Here is an 18,563-nt window from a genome sequence, read left to right on the forward strand (position 1 = left end):
ATTTTGGTATTAATATGTTTATGTTATGTGAATTGATTAATCATATTAATTTTTTTTAGTATGTACATTTTAATTTTAGCATGAGAACATAGGAAATAATACTAATTTATAAAAAACCTAGAACGTAAGAAACAATACCAGCAAATACCGACAATACTTATAACAGCAAAAGAAAAAAATCAAATAATAACAACAAAATATAAATCAACAAATATTTATAGCGTCTCATAATTGAAAATTAGCAAATACAAACAAAGAATAACAGTAAACAACTATAAAACTAAACCTAATGATAACAGCAAGTTGGTTCTCACTGTTTTCATGTTAACAAAAAAATGTATTTGATCTTGTTTTCTTAATACATAATCACTTATATTATGTGAATGTTATTATTGTTAATGTTATTATTAACTGTAAAGTATGGAGTGTTTCCAATGCGTGATATATATAACTGGTGGCTGAAATTTAATGACTGTTTTTTTAATACCTAATCACTTATATTATGTGAATGTTATTATTGTAAATGTTATTATTAACTGTAGAGCGTTGAGCGTTTCCAAAGCGTGATATTATTAACTAGGAGTTATTATTGTAAATGTTATTAATTATTAACTGTAAATGTTAATATTATATTTTGGTTTATGCGTATGTATAGCGTATTGGATGTAGTTTTTTTTAATTAACTTTAAAATAGATGTTAGTGTGATTGAATAACAAAATAGACCTAAAATTTAATTTTTGGTAGTTGAGACAGTAATTTATTGTAGTTCAGTTGATTTGTAGCGTATCTAGTAAGATATACTAGATTTTTTATTTTAATTAACTTGAATGTAGGCTATTATTACATAAAAATATTTCAAAGATTTTTGACAGGTATTAAAAGCGTACAAAGCGTGTGATTTACTAGTTTTTGTTATTTTAATTAATTTGAATGTAGGCCATCATTACATAAATATATTTCCAAGATTTTGGACAGGTAGTAGGTATAAATGTAATTAATTTCCAAAAATAGTTAGCTTCTGTGCGTTTTCAAAGCGTGTGGAAACCATTTTGACAGATAGTATGCAGTTATAGTGTGTTATACACTCAACAACCAACTATATAACAACAGAGACTTTAATGACTGCAATAAAACTGGTGAATGAAATTTATTACACTTCTATATATGTTATGTGAATTCCAAACTTGGCCAAGCAGAAAAAATCTAAGGTTTCCACAGATCTTAAACTTCCCAAAGATCTTAGATTTTGATAAAATCCTTTCCAAAACTCAATGCCATCACCAAATCTTAAATCTAAGGTTACTGGTGATGGCATTGAGTTTGGAAGCGGTTTTTCAAAACTGAATTTTATTTGTTCAAAGGCTTCTTCAAAGTCTGGAGTGTACAATTTTGGTATGCAGGTTAGTGAAAAGAAGGGCATAATGGTCTTTTTTTTTATAAAATGAGTTGATAATGTTTTGCAGGAAACCAGTTGTTGAAAAGTATGTTGAAACATAACCAAATAGAGGTTGTGCAAGAAACAAAACCATCAGACAAGAAATGATGTCTGTCACCGAACACCCTAGACAACATGATGCATTTTTGGGCTTTCTTTGTATTAATGTAACTTTGATATCGCACGAGTCAGTTATGAGTGTAATGACTTTATTGATCTTACTATGGTACACTACAAGTCAATTGTGACTTTTATCGATATAACATGATGTATGTTTGAACTTGACACCAATTGACCAAAATAGCCAGAAGATGAAATGAATTCAACAAATTGGCCTGTACGTATAAGTAGAAATAGTATTAAAAACAACCAATATTTCTTTAGTTTGAATTAATAAGTACAAAGTAAAGAATGGTGATATAATGTATCACAACTATATTTAAACATTATTTACATCTAACTAGCCGAACGAACACAACTCCTGGGTCGACAACCCCGACATCGGTGTCAATCTCCATTACGAATAGTTGTAGGCCTTTTCCCAGGCCTCCAGTGATCATCCGGGGACTCATTACGAAGCAGTTGATTTGGTTGTACAAGTGGCAATATATTACCCTCATGAGGGAAAGTTACCGTACTAAATTCCTCATGGACCTCGTCATACGAATGCCTATATTTCTTGGGTGGAGTCATGAGGACAACATGTTTTTTTCTATCCAGCTGATCTTGAACATAAAACACCTGGCGTGCTTGCGAGGCCAATATGAACGGATTATCCTTGTGGCCAAATTTGTTTAGGTCGACCGACGTGTAACCAAGAATATCATGTTTGACATGCTTACGGTAAACCCATTGGCATATGAAGACCAGAATTCTTTTAGTATGATAATCTAGGACCCATATCTCTTGCAAAACCCCAAAATAAAAGTTTTGTCCATACGTCACCACGTCTTTTTTGATGTGCATGTCATCCGCCTCTACACCAACCCCACTGTTCTGGTAAACTCTACCATCGTGAGATTTTGTACGAAATTCAAAACCGTTGATTTCGTACGAGTTGTATTTGTAAACGTTGCGGTGTGCTCCGTGTGCAATCCACTTTACGGTTTCCGATACAGAACCTGGGGAGCCCGCTAGCTCTCTTTCAACCTGAATTTCATTACAAGGATTAGAATCTTCACCTACATTGCAGAAACTATAAAAGAATTTTAAAAATTATAGAAGACTTAATAAATTGATCTACCTTGTCGCGTAACCAGTCACTAAACTTTAAAGTATGCTCCTTCTCCAGCAATGCTTGTCGTTTACCAGGCATTTGGTTTTTCAAAGAGGTCTTGTGTTGTCTGCAAGTAGGAGTATAATATATTATGAATTAATATATATATATATATGGGTGCAGTTACTGTACGCTAATGCCTTAACGTATGGTATATTCTGATTTAATATATGGGTGCATTTGCTGAGCATTTAAGTTTTCTATATACAGTAACTGCACCCTATATATATATAATTTAGAGTATACATGTTAGTAATACTTACTCAATATACGGCGCTATTTCAGGCGTATTCTGCAGCACATAGAAATGTGCTCTCTTGAAAAGATCAGGAGAAACTTCAATTGATTTAACGCCTGTGACAGGAATTGTCTCCCCATTATCATCATGCTTATCATGCGAAATACCAACAGTACTCTTGATGTTTTTTTGGTATTCGCTCAGAAACTCGATTGTTTCTTCCACAATGTTCTCCTCAGCAATGCACCCTTCTGGATAAGTTTTGTTTCGCACATGCCCTTTGATAACCTTCATACACCTTTCAAAGAGATACATCCAACGAAAGCATGGTGGCCCACATAATTTTATCTCTCTAACAAGGTGCACGGTTAAGTGAACCATGACATCAAAAAATGATGGCGGAAAGTACTTCTCCAGCAGGCACAGTGCAACTATTTGCTCTTCCTGCATCTTATCAAGCTCTTCTAAAATGATTTCTTTGCTACAAATTGACTTGAAAAAAAAACAAAGCCTGATTATAGCATTTCTCATTGGTTCTGGCATGATGGACCGTATTGCAAGGGGCAGAAACTGTTGCATAAGCATGTGATAATCATGTGATTTAAGGCCTTGTAGCTTCCTTTCTTTAAGATTCACCAAACTAGAGAAGTTAGAACAATACCCTAGTGGAGCCTTCAGTTTATACAGTGTTTCAAGAAACATGTATTTTTCTTGCGTTGATAATGTGAAGCATGCTGCAGGCAATTCTGTATTGTTGCCTTTTGCTTTCGGTTGCAACTCCTTTTTAATCCCTAAAAACTCCAAATCCTTTCTAGCTGCCAATCCGTCTTTTGTCCTACCGGGAATGTTCAGCAACGTCCCGACAATACTTTCTGCCACATTCTTTTCAACATGCATCAAATTAATACAATGATGGACAGGTAAATACTTCCAATAGCTGAGCCGTTGGTACCATATGTTGAACTTCTTCCAATATTGGTGCGGCGTTGTGTTATCCCTTTTCCTCTTACTCCCACTTAGGGATTCAGATCCCTTTCCCCATTCATTGTTAATGTTTTTGACCTCGTCGTATATCTCTTCCCCTGTCATAGGCTCTTTAGCGGTTTTCATCTCCTCTTTTCTGTTGAACGTCTTTGTTTGTTTTCTGAAAGGGTGGTCATGTGATAAATACCTTCTGTGGGCAGCATAACTCTGCTTCTTTGTGTGATAAAGTCGAACACACTGAGTGTCGCCCCGACACACCACACAACCTTTGAATCCACTGTAAGGGCAACCACATGGTGTACCAAGATCAGGGTAATCATTAATCGTCCATAACACAACTGCACGTAGTGTAAACATTTCTTATGTATATGCATCATATGTTGGCTCCCCGATCTCAAATAAAGATGCTAGATTGTCAATTAAAGGATGTAAAAACACATAAATATTGTTTCCTGGCACTCCGGATATTAATAAGGAAAGCATGATGAATTTTCTTTTCATACACATCCAAGGTGGAAGGTTGTAAATGACTGCTAAAACAGGCCAGACACTGTGGTTTATGTTGCCTCTATGTACGTCGACCCCATCAGTGCAAATTCCTAGACGAAGATTTCTTGGATCGCTTACGATGGTATCGGAGTACCTGTCATCTATGGCTTTCCATGCTGGTGAATCTGATGGGTGGCGTAAAACACCGGGTTTACTGGTACTCGTGGCGTGCCATGTTAAATTCTCTGCTGTGGTCTTTGATTGAAAGAGGCGCTTGAATTGTGGAATAATGGGAAAGTACCACAGTACCTTAGCGGGCGTGTTTATGTAAGTTTTGTTAGTCTTCTCATCCACCTTCCACATTGATACACACATGTATCTTTTCGTATCCTGAGCCCATTGCCTTCATCATCCTTTTGCCCTCATACATATTATTTACCATTTCGTTATCTGCAGGTAGCATCTTTTTCAACAATTTCTAAAGTTCATCAACGAACTTATGAGATACCCCGTGCTTGCTCTTCAAGTTGAATAGTTGTACTAATGCAGACAACTTGGTGAAGTCAAGACATCCTTTATATAGGGGCTTCTCAGCGTCAGCAAGTAGTTGTAGAAACTGTTGATACTTCTTGTCGCCTTTGAAATTGTCTTTTGTAGCATTTACCATTTCTATAGTTTCACAGGCATCTGTTGGAATGTTGGTGTCAACAAACCCATTATTATTATTATTATTATCATAATTAGTTGGAATGCAGGTGCAGGCAAACCCAGTATTATCAACATAATTAGTTGGAATGTTGGTGTCGGCTTCTCCATGTTTTATCCAAGTAATATAATTCTTATCAATTCCAAACCTGTACAAGTGATGTTCTACCTCGTCTACACTAAGAGATACGTGGTTCAAACACTTAACACATGGATATGAAACAGAAATTGGTGGTGATGTCTCCTTGTAATTACGAACTGCAAAATGTAGAAATGCCTTAACACCAAAACTTATCCATCTTCCAAGAATTTTTTTATTAACTGTGCAACGATATATATATATATATATATACTAATTAACGCTAATAAATGTAACTGACTAAAAGCAAAAATATTTGGTACTCACCTGAGATTAATGAAGTGTTTGGTAGGATTGAGATTGATGAGAGTTCAATAAATACACTAGCAGATCATTTATTAGGGTTTGGTGAGATTGTGAGATTTTATTTGGTCAATACTAATTGATTTGTGAGTCTTCCAGAAGATAACTCGATTAATTGGCGGGTAAAAATGAAAATTTTAAACTTCTAAATTTCGTTATATAAATATTAGAAGAGGTTCTATTACGTTCTCAGGGTGTAGCTCAAACGGTTGAGGCGCTTGTGATTAAACATAGATTGCAAATATCGTGGGTTCGAAACTCAGGAGGGACATATTTTTATTGATTTTTGATAATAACCTCTTTTTAATGAAATATTATAATAACCTCTTTTTAATAAAGTAAATACACTATGATTTTGGAAACACTCAAACTAAACTACAGAAACACTCAAACTAAACTACTCATTAAGCCTTTAATTGCGTTCAGAAACATAAAAATACATCATAATAGCTGGTCTAAAATCATAACAATGTTTCTTAGCTTTTAATTACAAAACTAATTAAAAGCCCTAAAAACAACAAGAAGCAAATAAAATACAATATCTTTACTTTTTTTTTCTGATTCAATCCTTGAAGCTACTACACTCCTTGCAAGTTGATCCTCTAATGACTTATTTGCCCTTATCAAGATAGGAATTATGTCTGTACATCTTGTGCACACATCAGATCTTGTGGACGAAGCACAATCAGACCATATAAAGAAATCACATTTTTTGCCCTATAAGTTGAAAAAAATATAGGGTTTATGGTCAACAATTGTAGATGAATTCCAACTTTATTTGCAATTTCACTAACCTGAGATGTGCAATTGTAGAACCTCCGACCTGGATTTTTGGTGGTGCTTGATGTTCTTCAAATGGCTTCAACTCCACAAAAGCAATAAACCTAAGATCGACTGCTTCTGTTACAGGATGTGGTGGTCCTCGATGAGATTTCTTCCATGGTGAAAAAGGAATTTTTATTGAAAACAAAACTAGATATATAGGAGGGTTTAGAAAGGAGTTGTTGTACACATGCTTTTTATTACCGTTTTAGGATATTTTTTTGTGTCTTTGTACAGTAGCGGGTTGCAAGCATAACAGACTCTTTTGAACAATTATATTACATATTTTAACTTAATTGATTACACGCATTTTTAACAAAGAAAGATGAGAACCATTAATCCATATTTATCATTCATCAAAAGATGCATCACAAAAAGTACCCTTAATTACAATACATAAAACATGTTAAGAATGAATTTTAAGATAATATATATTTACCATTCATCAAAAGATGTCATACAAAAAGTACCATTAATTACAATACATCACAAAAAAACCAAGACCACCAAAGCTAACATCACCATCATTCCGCCTTGTCCACAGACTCCGCCCCCATCTCCTTAAAACTCATGTTGGTTGACACCGTAGTTATGGTGTCAACCATGGTCTCACACACTGAGTCGTAGATTCAGACTGCTGTTGCTGATAATCATCAACCATTGCTCTAAACTCAATGTCGTCTTCCCACAACATGAGTTTACAGGAGAGGAAGGTGTTTGTTTTTTCGGCTGCCAGTGTAGCCCTAATCGCTTCGACTTTGGCCAAAAAAGAGTCGTCTCTCTCTTTCTGAAAATCCATAGTTTTTTTCACAATGGACTTCACGGTTTCGTCAGAAGAATTTATTTTTATTATCTTTCTGAAATTGTTAGTGTGATTGAATAAACAAACTTAATGTAGTTAAGTTTGATTTATAGTAAGATATAGATTAACTTTAATGTAGGCTATCATTACCATAATATTTTTCCCGGCATTTTTGACAGGTGACGTATAATTTTGATCAATTAATTCTGACAGGTGATATAAATGCAAGTAATCTCTAGATTAATACAGTTACTATTCGTCCGGTGCGTTTCCCAAGCTTGGGACACCCTTTTGTTTTTTTTTATTACAGAGTTACTATTCGTCCGTGTGCGTTTGGCATGCGTGGGACACCCTTTTGTTTTGTCTGTGAGCCTTTTGGTTATATATACCTACACCACATTTGTGAAACTCCTATACCTACATAATTTTAAATTATTATTTTTAGTTAATAATGGATTGCTCGTCGTCGTCGTCATCATCATCATCATCATCATCATCATCATCCAGATCCTACAAGGCTGCCCTCAGAAGGAGAATTGAGGCTCAAATCGAGGTAGATAAAGCTTGTTGGGAAACTCTTACTGAAGAATTTGTAAAGACTAGCAACAGCTTGGTGCCAGGGATCTCATTACAAAAGTTCTTACTCAGATGCCCGCTAGTTGTATCCGAGATCTTGCTGTTTTGTTTATGGTTGATGTAGGATAGAGAAAGCTTGACTAGTTAAAACTTTTGGGCAAGGCAATTCTTGAACTGAATTGCTCAATGGAATTGAAGTTGAAGTTTCTTATGTCACTCAGAGATTAGTATGTGATGGTGTTTCATGGTGTGTTTTTATGTGTGTCACTCATAGATTAGTAGTAATAAAATTTGTATGTTTGTGATGGTGTGTTTGTATGTGTGTTTTGGTAATAATAAAATTTTTTGGTTATGTGTTAAAACATTGATTCAACATGTAACTATTATCTTAAAGTGGTAATGTACATAGCATAACATAACAAGAATCTTAAAGTACATAGCAGTCACTTTTGAAACCATTCAAATTTGTTGTTGCCGTTTCTTAAGTTCATCAATCAACTCTTCTCCGGTTAAACGAGTGTCGTCATTTTTATGGAATAGCAGTGCTTTCTTGATAAGAGTATTTCTGTGTTGGTTTGTATCCGAGAGGAAGATTTTGCACAAATACTTTAACCTCAACCCTTTTAGCTGTCTTTGTTGTTCAGGGCCTTCCGTTTGTAGATTACACCGCCATGGTCTCTTCCCATCATATTTCTCCATGTGTCTCATAGCAAAAATACCACAATCTATTCCATTACTTTTTGTTCTCCATCTCATCTTCAATCTATTGATTGTTGCTACTTGGATTTGCTGAGTAATGGGGTATTTGATTGTTTTAAGATACATGCAAAAGACGTTTCTCTACACAAAATAGAAAACAATTTAAGTATTTTGACAATTTTTATAACAGGTATGTATGTTTTTTGGATTAAAGGTATATATGTTTACCAGTATATCAGGAGTCTTTCCGTATCTTTCTTCAAATTTCTGTCTAATTGCTTTTGATTTGTCTTCTAAGCTTTTAAACTTTGCATCAGCTGGTATTTCTTGGTTTGCACTGTTGTCAAGTAAGTCTATCACTCATGTTTGAAGATTGAAGGCAACCACAACGAAATGCTCGTGTTGTAGAATTGGCACGAGCACTATAGCAACCTCCTTGAGTGATAGAATTCCAGTCCTTGCCATTTCTCTTTCGAAGTTGTCTGAAAACACATCCAGTCTTTCTTTGTCTGTGAAACCCATTGACTCAGAATAATGGTCATTTGTCTGTATAATAATTAAAATGCAGATGATTAAAGCGTTTATTCAGCGTTTTCTAATAGTACAAACAAAATAGATTAATTTGTACCAGCAAATTGCTTGAAGCAAAGAATCTGAACAGTGATGTTGCAGATTTTTTCTTTTCTTCATAGTTCATTACTTCACTGAATGCATCCATTGCGTTGGCTCGGATATAAATGCCAGGAGAGAAGCTTTCAAAGACCACCTTGAAGTTTTCTGTGTGAGTGGTCTTGTAGACCTCATCCCAAATGTCTCCAAGACAAAAAAAATATATACTCTGAAAGTATTTCTTCATCTTCTGTGACACTAGCGAATGCGTTAACCTCTCTCAGAAGATATGGAGAGTTCAGGCTATCACTTGTTGACAATCCGGTGTCATCTGTTAAACATAAAACAACTCACTTTAAATTTGACTGAAAATAATTGTAACTATAAGTAAATACCTTATTTGCCCTTTTGGTTTTTATTTATAATTACATACCCTCTTTTTCCCACGCAACCATTTTATTAACAACTTCATCCATAACTGCGCACGAGACATTGTTTTCTTGACTTGCATCACCTGCATCATTTTTTTACGACAACCAAAGATGTAATATGTTCAACTATGATTATAATTAAGCTGGTATATTATTAAGCTGGTACATATATGATATACCTTTCTGAGCAGCCACTGGACCACCAACACCAACATCTGAATCAATTGTATCACACAGATGTAATAAGTTTAAAAGAACAACATAAGTGTTTTAAGAGCGTTTTAATTATACTAATAATTAATTTAACCCAAATACCTTTTAGAGCAGCAACTGGACCACCAACATCTGAATCTTGTGTTTTAGGGACCACATTATTAGTGGATCTGTTTTCCCATTCACAACATCTAGCAAAGATATTCTCATTTGATGGATGTCTATCCTTTCCTTGACGAACCAACTCGTTGATCTCTGAGCAAATTTTATCAAATTTCTTCAACTTGTTATCCATTGCCTTATTCCAAGACTGTAAAAAGAAAATATAGTTTGGGTTAATTCAAAAACATTTTCAATTTATCCCAGCCAGTTGTAATAGAGTTAAATAATAGTCAACAAGCACGATAGGCATTTGCAAACTTAAAGGTGAATAATCGCTTACATAATCATCAAAATCTTGTTCGGCTGTTTGATTGGCATTATCTGTGTCAGATGCACTTTGACCATCTGTTTTTTAATTACATATAATGTTGTATTACATAAAATGCATGTAGAGATAAGAGATATGAGAGTTTTTTACAAGAAAATAACAAGTTTAATATCATGTACTTTTTTCTCCTCAGCTGCAGTGTTTTCTTCAACTCCAGGCTTACCGGCAGCACTAACCGTCATAGCCGCAGCAGTAGCAGCATCAGCCGCAGCAGCAGTCTCATCAAGTCTCTTCCCGGCAGCACTAACTGTCACAGCAGCAGTATCAGCAACAGCAGCATCAGCAGTCTCATTAAGTCCCTTCCCGACAGCACTAACGGTCACAGCAGCAGGAGCAGCAGCAGCCGCATCAATCCTTTTACCGTCAACACTAAACGTTACAGCAGCAGCAACAACAACCTCAGTAGCATCTTCTTCTAAGGGAGGACCATAATTCTCCAAGTATTTTTCCATCTTATTAAGAGTAGTTATTGTTATGTAGTTGACTGCAGGCGTTGTGACGGGAGTCCCAAATGGACCATATTTTTTCTGGTATTCATGTGTATAAAGCATCACAAGGAAGGTCATCGGACCGTTGTGTTGTTTGTTGATAACTCTCCATTCTTCCTTTGTCGTTTTCAAGTTTTCAATAACATAGCTGCACCAGTCCATATTTGGAATATCGGAGGTTTTATCAATTTCGGCGATGAATCATTGATTGACTGTTGTTGATTTTGTCACAAATTCTATACAGATGTTGACCAACACAAGGAAATTAATCTAACAGTTCACCAACTCCTTGATCCGCGGCCAGTTTGTCTTTCACATGCTTTATACTTATTATTGCACTTGTCGGGAATTGAGATTTGAACAAATCTGTAGTAACATCTTCCCCCAATCTTGGTCTATTCTTGCCTAAAACAGGAATCTTACCCATTGGTATCCCCAACACTTCATGTACTTTTGTGGTGTTATCTTAATAACACCGCTCCCAATGTTCAATTCATTTAAACGGTTATTATAGTTCATGAGCAACCAATATCCCAAAGTTTTTGCAGTTTGGGTTACTTGAAGTCTTAACATTGACCCGAAATCCATTTCTTCTACACAAGTTTTTTGGGCAATGGTCATTGCCTTCACTGCATCAACAATATTAATAGGTGCACACCTATTCATCATTTTTTTGTCTACAAATTCAACAAAAGGTTGTCCCCTCTCGGCTGGATTCTTTTCTTTAACGGCTGTCTTTTTCGGACGCTGAAAGTCCGGGCCAGAGGTGCTGTGTTCCACCTGTTTCCGCTTTGACAACAACCTGTCGATTTTTGTGTCAAGGTCTGAATCAGAATCTGCTTCCACAACATGTTTTGTTTTCCCCACCGGAGCAACTTTTGTAGTCTTCCTTTTATCAGTATTGTTTTTTTCTTTAACGGCTCTCTTTTTTGGACGCTGAAAGCCCGGGCCAGAGGTGCTGTGTTCCACCTGTTTCCGCTTTGACAACAACTTGTCGATTTTTGTGTCAAGGTCTGAATCAGAGTCTGCTTCCATATCATGTTTTGTTTTCCCCACCGGAACAACTTTTTTAGTCTTCCTTTTATCAGTCTTGGTTTTTTCAACAACTGAATCAGATACATACAATAAAACACGGGGGTAGTGGAGCATCACAAGGAAGGTCATCGGACCGTTGTATTGTTTGTTGATAACTCTCCATTCTTCCTTTGTCGTTTTCAAGTTTTCAATAACATAGCTGCACCAGTCCATATTTGGAATATCGGAGGTTTTATCAATTTCGGCGATGAATCATTGATTGACTGTTGTTGATTTTGTCACAAATTCTATACAGGTGTTGACCAACACAAGGAAATTAATCTAACAGTTCACCAACTCCTTGATCCGCGGCCAGTTTGTCTTTCACATGCTTTATACTTATTCTTGCACTTGTCGGGAATTGAGATTTGAACAAATCTGTAGTAACATCTTCCCCCAATCTTGGTCTATTCTTGCCTAAAACAGGAATCTTACCCATTGGTATCCCCAACACTTCATGTACTTTTTGTGGTGTTATCTTAATAACACCGCTCCCAATGTTCAATTCATTTAAACGGTTATTATAGTTCATGAGCAACCAATATCCCAAAGTTTTTGCAGTTTGGGTTACTTGAAGTCTTAACATTGACCCGAAATCCATTTCTTCTACACATGTTTTTTGGGCAATGGTCATTGCCTTCACTGCATCAACAATATTAATAGGTGCACACCTATTCATCATTTTTTTGTCTACAAATTCAACAAAAGGTTGTCCCCTCTCGGCTGGATTCTTTTCTTTAACGGCTGTCTTTTTCGGACGCTGAAAGTCCGGGCCAGAGGTGCTGTGTTCCACCTGTTTCCGCTTTGACAACAACCTGTCGGTTTTTGTGTCAAGGTCTGAATCAGAATCTGCTTCCACAACATGTTTTGTTTTCCCCACCGGAGCAACTTTTGTAGTCTTCCTTTTATCAGTATTGTTTTTTTCTTTAACGGCTCTCTTTTTTGGACGCTGAAAGCCCGGGCCAGAGGTGCTGTGTTCCACCTGTTTCCGCTTTGACAACAACCTGTCGATTTTTGTGTCAAGGTCTGAATCAGAGTCTGCTTCCATATCATGTTTTGTTTTCCCCACCGGAACAACTTTTTTAGTCTTCCTTTTATCAGTCTTGGTTTTTTCAACAACTGAATCAGATACATACAATAAAACACGGGGGTAGTGGAGCATCACAAGGAAGGTCATCGGACCGTTGTATTGTTTGTTGATAACTCTCCATTCTTCCTTTGTCGTTTTCAAGTTTTCAATAACATAGCTGCACCAGTCCATATTTGGAATATCGGAGGTTTTATCAATTTCGGCGATGAATCATTGATTGACTGTTGTTGATTTTGTCACAAATTCTATACAGGTGTTGACCAACACAAGGAAATTAATCTAACAGTTCACCAACTCCTTGATCCGCGGCCAGTTTGTCTTTCACATGCTTTATACTTATTCTTGCACTTGTCGGGAATTGAGATTTGAACAAATCTGTAGTAACATCTTCCCTCAATCTTGGTCTATTCTTGCCTAAAACAGGAATCTTACCCGTTGGTATCCCCAACACTTCATGTACTTTTTGTGGTGTTATCTTAATAAAACCGCTCCCAATGTTCAATTCATTTAAACAGTTATTATAGTTCATGAGCAACCAATATCCCAAAGTTTTTGCAGTTTGGGTTACTTGAAGTCTTAACATTGACCCGAAATCCATTTCTTCTACACATGTTTTTTGGGCAATGGTCATTGCCTTCACTGCATCAACAATATTAATAGGTGCACACCTATTCATCATTTTTTTGTCTACAAATTCAACAAAAGGTTGTCCCCTCTCGGCTGGATTCTTTTCTTTAACGGCTGTCTTTTTCGGACGCTGAAAGTCCGGGCCAGAGGTGCTGTGTTCCACCTGTTTCCGCTTTGACAACAACCTGTCGATTTTTGTGTCAAGGTCTGAATCAGAATCTGCTTCCACAACATGTTTTGTTTTCCCCACCGGAGCAACTTTTGTAGTCTTCCTTTTATCAGTATTGTTTTTTTCTTTAACGGCTCTCTTTTTTGGACGTTGAAAGCCCGGGCCAGAGGTGCTGTGTTCCACCTGTTTCCGCTTTGACAACAACCTGTCGATTTTTGTGTCAAGGTCTGAATCAGAGTCTGCTTCCATATCATGTTTTGTTTTCCCCACCGGAACAACTTTTTTAGTCTTCCTTTTATCAGTCTTGGTTTTTTCAACAACTGAATCAGATACATACAATAAAACACGGGGGTAGTGGAGCATCACAAGGAAGGTCATCGGACCGTTGTATTGTTTGTTGATAACTCTCCATTCTTCCTTTGTCGTTTTCAAGTTTTCAATAACATAGCTGCACCAGTCCATATTTGGAATATCGGAGGTTTTGTCAATTTCGGCGATGAATCATTGATTGACTGTTGTTGATTTTGTCACAAATTCTATACAGGTGTTGACCAACACAAGGAAATTAATCTAACAGTTCACCAACTCCTTGATCCGCGGCCAGTTTGTCTTTCACATGCTTTATACTTATTCTTGCACTTGTCGGGAATTGAGATTTGAACAAATCTGTAGTAACATCTTCCCTCATTCTTGGTCTATTCTTGCCTAAAACAGGAATCTTACCCGTTGGTATCCCCAACACTTCATGTACTTTTTGTGTTGTTATCTTAATAACACCGCTCCCAATGTTCAATTCATTTAAACGGTTATTATAGTTCATGAGCAACCAATATCCCAAAGTTTTTGCAGTTTGGGTTACTTGAAGTCTTAACATTGACCCGAAATCCATTTCTTCTACACATGTTTTTTGGGCAATGGTCATTGCCTTCACTGCATCAACAATATTAATAGGTGCACACCTATTCATCATTTTTTTGTCTACAAATTCAACAAAAGGTTGTCCCCTCTCGGCTGGATTCTTTTCTTTAACGGCTGTCTTTTTCGGACGCTGAAAGTCCGGGCCAGAGGTGCTGTGTTCCACCTGTTTCCGCTTTGACAACAACCTGTCGATTTTTGTGTCAAGGTCTGAATCAGAATCTGCTTCCACAACATGTTTTGTTTTCCCCACCGGAGCAACTTTTGTAGTCTTCCTTTTATCAGTATTGTTTTTTTCTTTAACGGCTCTCTTTTTTGGACGCTGAAAGCCCGGGCCAGAGGTGCTGTGTTCCACCTGTTTCCGCTTTGACAACAACCTGTCGATTTTTGTGTCAAGGTCTGAATCAGAGTCTGCTTCCATATCATGTTTTGTTTTCCCCACCGGAACAACTTTTTTAGTCTTCCTTTTATCAGTCTTGGTTTTTTCAACAACTGAATCAGATACATACAATAAAACACGGGGGTAGTGGATAACAACACGAATCACAAGGAAACAGAAAACTCTTATAAAACATCACAGTGATAAATTCTCATACCAAAGCCATAACACGCTAATCATACGCATATAACATGCTTTAATATTATACATAGATTTAAAAATACAAGGATATGTATTACAACAACAACACGCTTATCAAACGTATTAATACATAAGAAGATTCAAACAAATGCTTACATTTTAAGATTAAGTAAACCTAAAACGCTAAAAAAATCATAAAGTAACACCTTTTCCATCTTCATTTTGATACCTATCGTGCTTTTGCTTCGTCCTTGGTTCCGTTCCAGAAGTAGATGAGTTAGGGTTCTTCATTTTGGTTCCGTTCCAGAAGTAGATGAGTTAGGGTTCTGAGACCTATCGTGCTTGTACTTGTGCTTGTGCTTGTGCTTCACTGTAGAAACGAATCGTCGACGGTTTTTAGGAATTTTGACTTACGAGGCTAGTTATTTGACTTATTTAAAAGAAGGCGCGTGCTTTTAAATTTTAATCGTACGGTAGTTATTTGACCCTTTTAAAAGAAGGCGCGTGCAAGGTGGTCATGATGGTGGTGGACGGTGGCGGAGGTGCGGTGGTTCGTGGTGGCGGATGTGTGGTGGTGGTGGTGGTGGTGGGTAGTGGGTAGTGGGTGGTGGTGGCGGAGGTCGGTGGTGGTGGTGGTGGTGGTGTTGGGTGGTGGTGGTGGTGGTGGGTATTGGGTGGTGGTGGTGGATGGGTATAAATAAGTGTATATATATTTATATATAATATTAGTGGGTGGTGGTGGTGTGGTGGGTGGTTGTGGTGGGTGGTGGTGGAGTGTGGTTAGTGGTTGGTGCTGGGGGTCGCTGTGGCGAATGTGGGCGGTGGTGTGTAGTATGATTGCGGATATGTAATACATGAGACAATGACGGTGCTATCCCGTATGATGACCATGATGATTGACCCAATTATGACGAGACGATGCTAATATAACTACATGGGTTGGTGGTGGTTATCATATTGATGCTGCTAACCTATATATACGGTTTGCTTACGCCAACCCATACGATGGCGACTGTAGCTCGTACGACGAGCATGACGTCTATGATGATGATCACACATATATATGATGAGGACCAATTATATGTACCTATATGACAATACGCCACACAGGCGCGCGCGCACACACACACACACACATATATGTTGATGATAATGGTGACACCAGTGTTTAATGACATGTAACCCGTATGAATTTTAAGACGACCATGATAACGTATACGATGGTCATACTGATGGTAGCATGTACGACTGATGATGTCGTTTGATGACGACGACAATTCATAAGATGGTGCCGACAATGATCGCTAATATTGGGCGTTTTGTTTATGATAACCCATACGATGCTGACTACATCTCGTACATGGCAATCGGATGATGATGATGCTGATGATGCTGATGGAGATGTGTGACGACGATGACGACTCTGATAGTGAGATATATGTTTGAGCCCTTATGATCAACGCCGACTACGATAGCCTATACAATGACCACGTTGATTACCCGCACGTTTGATGATGATCCCGTTTCATGGTGATGGTGATCGATGATTATGATGATGACAACCACAATAATACATGATAACGATGATAACTTTATGATGTTGATCATCATCATAACACATATGGTGATGATGATAACCTAGAAGATGATAATGATACAAAACTACATATTTGAAATGATAACACTAGAATGTTTTGAGCCTCTCTATTACGAAGTTGTAAATCTTATCCAGAAAATTTTACTAACGGTTAAGATAATACTTCAATAATGGATAAAATTTTAAATTTATTTAAAAAATACAATTTATTAAACGAACTCCTCTTTTAACGAAATTTAATACCGGAATGTTAGTAAAAAAAACTAAAAGTAAATGTTTTTATACTATTTTTAAAAAGTTATAAAACAAAAAACCAAAATATATAAAGAATAAATGTGTAGAAATAAATAAAACCAAAATTCAAAACCCTTTTAAGTTCAAAACCCTAAATCGACTTCTACTTCGCTTTACTGTAATTCGTAGACATCGCTTATCGAGGTAAGAACATAAAAATGCTACGTCTCAATAATGGAGTTAAGTTCCTGGTAGATATCGACAGCGATTCCATGAGTAGGATGGTATGTTAATATTTTTATCTGGTTAATTTTTTTATGAAACATTTTACAGTTTTGCAACATATACATTTTAAGAACATTTTTTGTGTTACTTATAGCTCATTCCTAAAGCTGTTCAACCAATGTTTGCTGACATGAAATCGAATACCGGCTGTTGTTTGATTTACGATCAAAGTGGTAGAACGTTTTCTGTTGTTATAATCAAAGTATTTGATGACTTTTATTTTGGAACCGGTTGGACTGAATTAATCAGAGAATGTTGTATAGAAGCTGGAACATATGTTGTTTTTGAGATTAAACCAAGATGTATGTTGAATATGTTTACTTTCAAAAGAAACGTAAATGATCAATCCGGTACTATGATATGTATTCCAGTCAGAAACCGACACGTCCATTACTTGGTAAGTTTTAATTTCTGTTTTTAATGATTGTTTACAAATTCAAATGTCCTTTAATTAACATGTTTAATAGGATTTCCCTGAGTGGTACGTGATTCAAGAATTTGGTGACAATTACATGAATTCGCTTTTCGAGCTTATTGCTCTAGATAGATATATGTTTAAAGTTTCATGTCTTAGGGATGGAATGGGTTGTAGGCTAGAGGATGGATGGAATGGGGTTTTTAAACAAACCAACTTGAAAGGTGGCTCATTTGTTGTGTTTGAAATCATATCAGATAAGACATTTCATATTAATGTCTTTCATGAAGATGGCATAGAATTTATCCTTCCTGGTCCAAATCAGCTGTTTCTCAACTATCAATCAAACAATTAGGGTAGTTCCTCACAAAACCCAATTCATCTTGATGAGCAAGATGATGACTCTAAAATCGTCTTCCACATGAACGTCACCAAGAAATTGGTAAATTGAATTTTTAAATTTCTTTTTTATTTACAAGTATATATGAAATTTGCTTTTCACAGCGTCTTCCGGGTCACATTGCTACCAAGATTGATGTCTATGATAGAATGCCAATCACTTTGGTCAATCCCGAAGGTCGTAAAAAAAATGAGACTTCATGGTGAACTGTCGGACCTGAAATTCAGATATTGGTTACCAAAATGGAAAAATTTCAAGGTGGAAAATGAAATACATATTAGTGATAAGTTCATATTTGAATATGACTTCAATGAAGCTACTTTGTTAGTTTCAAAAGTTGGTTAGTGATTTGGTGATGTTTGGAACATTTGGGAAATATTTGGTGACGTGTTTGGTGATGTTTGGAACATTTGTGATTTGGTTGGTTATTTGTATATGTATGGTTGTTGTATTGATACACTTTTTAGTTTATTGTGT

The sequence above is a fragment of the Bidens hawaiensis genome, unplaced genomic scaffold (genome assembly GCF_021521415.1).
Source record: "Bidens hawaiensis isolate Kalapana, Puna unplaced genomic scaffold, B.hawaiensis_p1.1 tig00031183_1, whole genome shotgun sequence".
NCBI classification, from domain to species: domain Eukaryota; kingdom Viridiplantae; phylum Streptophyta; class Magnoliopsida; order Asterales; family Asteraceae; genus Bidens; species Bidens hawaiensis.